General features: G+C 39.4%; 1 pseudogene; it reads left to right on the top strand.

Annotated features, from left to right (window-relative positions):
* The first annotated feature begins 2,414 nt into the window (after nt 1-2,414).
* Nucleotides 2,415-3,802, top strand: LOC111551344 (annotated as a pseudogene).
* The last annotated feature ends 866 nt before the right edge of the window (nt 3,803-4,668 follow it).

Genomic DNA, 4,668 nt, shown 5'->3' with positions numbered 1-4,668 from the left:
CTTCCCTTCCCTTTCTGAATTTCTTCCCTACCAGTCCATCATGTTGTCACTGCCCAGGTTAAACTACCTGCACTTGAATCTTTATCTGAGGATTTGCTTAGGGGAGAACCAGAACCAAAATAATTCCAGAGCTTTCTGATCTGTTTGTGCCTGGTATACAGCTACCATCTCGAGGTCTCCTGAAGCAGAGGTCATTTCTTATCCAGACAGCACTGGGGTAGCAGCTTAACTAATGAAGAAAAAATTAACTGAAATAAGATTCCTAGAGCTGAAGAAGCCAAAAGAGACTTTGCCCTAGTGCTTCCTATTTATTGGTGTACTATGTTCTACACAACATACAGTCCCCAGAGTATACCCTTTGTGAACAGGAATAGTTACCGTTGCTCCATTTTATCTTTTTCAGAATATAAACTGTGTTTTTTATTAGGATAAGAGTAAGAACCATTCAGTATAAGAATTAAAAAAAAAAACAAAACAAAGTTTTAAGGAAGAAAGTGACAATCACAGGGAATTTCAACATACAGAAATGAACGTTGTAAATCTTTGTTCTATATTCTTGACATTTTTTTTTCTGTAGACACATACGTACTTGACCATTTTTTAAAAAAACATAATGGAATGGTTTCTGCTATTAACCTGCTTTTTTCATATATTATTTTCATACACTGTGGTCTATTTTCCATGCTAATACACATAAGCAGTATATTTTTTAATGGCTGCATGGTATTCCTGTGTATTTATGTGCTATTGTATGCATGGTGCCATGAGTTAACATTCTCTTACTAATCAACATTTAGGTTGTTTTCAGTGTTTTGCTATTACAAAGAACGTTGCAGTGAATGTCCTGTTTCACACATTTTGTACTGTTGATGTTATTTCCTGAGGATGAATTCCTGGTCATGAACTACAGGGTGCTGTGGTAGGCACGTTGAAATTGCCCTTCAGAAAAGGAGTACCAGCTTACACATTCAGCAGTGCCATTACTTGCATGAAACAGATTCTTCAGTGACTTTCCTAAAGCAGTTGTTACTGAGGGCCAGGGCTGGATTAGAATTTCATCATTTTATGTTCTACACAGTTCTACCAGCCGCATGCTCACTGTGGCTCACTGTAGCCAGAATCCTCTTGGGTTGCTGTTCACGTTCCAGAAAGCCAGGCGCCATTATTTTAATGTGAAGTGTGAAGATAGGTATATTAAATAAGAATAATGGATCATATTTTATGTCAAGGAGGTTTAAAAGAGTGGGTAGTCTTAGAAATAGCATGGTTTGCAACTCTGTGGTATCTCAAAATAGGTCACTTGCAGACATGCTAGGAGTTTTCTCTCTCTTTCCATTGTAGAGTAGTCATGATGCCATTTACTTAAATCCATATTGGGAACAAGACTCATATTTTAAAAAGTCATGGTGACAGGTAAAGGCCCATGTTGAAAGGTATGGTCCTTATGAGGGGTATAGCCTTGGGTAAAATACCTAACCACTGTGTGCCTCAGTTTCTTCATCTGTAAAATATGCATAAACATGGTAATTGCCTCCGAGGATGGTTGCGAGGACTTAACCAAGAAAATGCTTCCGAAGTGTGCTAGAACAGTATCTGGCTCCATAATATCAGTGATTAGTATTACTGTATTAGGTAGCACCTGTTGGTGCTTATAAACCCGTGAGTTCATCAGAGTAGTCAGCTGGCCAGGATGGATGGAAAGGAAGGATCAAGGTGGGGAGAATAAGGGGGCGGAGGTGCATAGGTTCAAATTGGGGAAGGTGTGGGGGATAAAGGTGAAGAAATGCTTACAGACCCTGGAGAAGATGATGTTGGAAGGAGTTGCCAACCTGATAGGCTTGCTGTTATGAAAAAGTTTGAAAGTGACCATTAACAGGGATGCTAATGGTATTTAAGAGACACATTTTCAGGAGTTACAGCAATGTAAGTCCAAGGAGGAACAAACTGATTTTTCCACTGTTAAGTGTAGGTCCATTTGTAATCTCTTGAAAGCTGAAATCTTAAATTCCCAGCCCCTGACTCAAGTGTGACCAATGTTACTTCCTGGGCAGAAAAATGGAAACTGTAAACCATTTCACAAGATGCAGATGGCACATGAGAATATCATCAGGAACCACTCAGTTGATTCTGGGATTGTGTATGTGACAAAATTAACAGTGTTTTACAATTTAAAAATAAACCTCAAGATATCATTCATGTTTTTATTATGCTTGTTTCTACTTGAAATTAAGCATTTTTAACACCTGGAGCAATCAGAATTAAATTGAAGTTCATATTCATAAATCCACTTACAGCCCATTTCTCTACCCACCGTAATTGCTGTCTCCGAGTCCGCAAGGGTTGTGTGTGCTCTAGTATGGGAATGTTTCCTAATGGGCTTTTCTTCTTCTTTTTTTTTTTTTTTTTAATTTTAGGTGTTGGAAAAACAGCATTGATCCAGAAGGTTTTAAAATCCTCTGGTGTGCCTGTCGATGGATTTTATACAGAAGAAGTCAGACAGGGAGGGAGAAGAATAGGATTCGATGTCGTCACGCTGTCCGGCACCCGGGGGCCTTTATCGAGAGTTGGGTACGGATTTTTCATTTCTGTGGTGTTTTATTATCTAAGCTCCCCTTCCATCTGTGCTTTGGGAGCTTTTCAACAAGAGCTAAATTCACCGAAAGCAGATACACTGTTGGGTCCTTGGATGCCTATCTGCTTTCCCTTTAGGTTGAGAGTTTCTCCCTGGGCACAGGGTTGAGCCCAGTGATCTCATCTGTCCTCAAGAATCTTGGTCCTTTAGGGATTTCTCAGAGACAGAAAACAGAATGAAACCATCACATGAAAAAATAATAAGAAAGTGATATTTTACTTAAAACGTATTCACCAAGTCATAAACTCCTCTCACTTTATAATTCTTAGTCCTGTTTCTGGTGCCACTTTTCAAAGACTGTTGATGCATTAGCTGCTTGGACCTTAAGAGATAGCCCTGCTGTAACTGCAAGGCCCATTGTTGGAGGTGTGGACACTTAGGGTAGCTCTGTTCAAAGCAGAGAAAACCTGATCAGCTTTGCAGACTGTTGGGAACAGGCCCCCTAAAATCTGGCCATAAACTGGCCCCAAAACTGGCCATAAACAAAATCTCTGCAGCACTGTGATATGTTCATGATGGCCGTGACGCCCACACTGGAAGGTTGTGGGTTTACCAGAATGAGGGCAAGGAACACCTGAGCCATCCAGAGCGGAAAACCCCTTAAAGGCGTTCTTAAACCACAAACAATAGCAAGAGCAATCTGTGTCTTAAGGACGTCCTCCTGCTGCAGATAACTAGCCAGAGCCCATCCCTTTATTTCAGCCCATCCCTTTATTTCCCATAAGGAATACTTTTAGTTAATCTGTAATCTATAGAAACAATGCTTATCACTAACTTGCTATTAATAAATATGTGGGTAAATCTCTGTTCAAGGCTCTCAGCTCTGAAGGCTGTGAGACCCCTGATTTCCCACTCCACACCTCTATATTTTTGTGTGTGTTTAATTCCTCTAGCACGACTGGGTTAGGGTCTCCCCGACTGAGCTGGTCTCGGCAGCAGACCACCGCATTTTGTGTTTTTCATTTTTAAGGATGATTTAGCATATGTGGAATGCCAGAGGCTCAGTGAACAGTTAAAAACCAGAAATCAATACAGGAGTTTTTCAACAAAGAACACAATGTCTTTTCCTTCAGGTTAGAGCCTCCACCTGGAAAACGTGAATGCTGAGTTGGGCAGTATGTGGTTGACATGACTTCTTTTGAGCAGTTGGCACTCCCCGTCTTGAGGAATGTGAGTACGTGGTTTCTGCTTTTTGAACCCATCTGCTCCTAGTACATTGTGGGAGTTGCTGGCCATGGAAACAGAATGCCTTTTGCTCTTAAAGGTCCCAGTTTTGCATTTTACAGTTGCAAAGTCAGCAGGTGATTGAGTCTTAATAAGGATAAACAACATAATTTGCTGTCACTCTGAGCTACAAGTAAATTCCTATAAATTCAGTATATATAAATATTTTATTTTGAGAAGGCTCTTAATGCCCAGGTACCAATTCCCAAAGATAGGTCTTTCCTCTGTCTTCTCACAGTTATATCTTAACCTGGTTTCACAGCACAACAAACATTTAGGAAGAGAAAATGTCATTATATGAACATAATAGCCAGTTGTTATTGAATGCCTGCCAAGTACTATAAGCAGTTAACACATTATATTATTATATTACCTTTTTTAAAAAAGAAAAAAACTTTATTGACATCTTACAGTTTCTTTCTTTCTACTTGGAATGCCTTTTATTTCATTTGCTTGCCTAATTACCCTGGCTAGAACCTCCAGTCCAACACTGAATAAAAGTGGTGAGAGTAGACATCCTTGTCTTACTCCTAATCTTAGAAAGTGTTTGGTTTTTCACCACTATGTATGATATTAACTGTGTCTTATTTGTATAGAGTTTACTCAGGCATGTTTTGTTGAGGATTTCTGCATCTTTATTCACAAAAGTTGTGGTCTGTAGCTTTCTTTTCTTGGGATATTGTTGGTTAGTTTGGTATCAGGTTTATACTAGTCTCATAGTGTTTCCTTCTCTTCTAATTTTTGGAAGAGTTTGTGGATGGTTGGTATTGATTTTTCTTTGAACGATTGATAGAATTCACTAGAGAAGCCAT

This window comes from Piliocolobus tephrosceles, unplaced genomic scaffold, assembly GCF_002776525.5.
Source record: "Piliocolobus tephrosceles isolate RC106 unplaced genomic scaffold, ASM277652v3 unscaffolded_30690, whole genome shotgun sequence".
NCBI lineage: Eukaryota > Metazoa > Chordata > Mammalia > Primates > Cercopithecidae > Piliocolobus > Piliocolobus tephrosceles.
The sequence above is the reverse complement of the archived record's forward strand: the minus strand, read 5'-3'. Positions and strand labels throughout refer to the sequence as shown.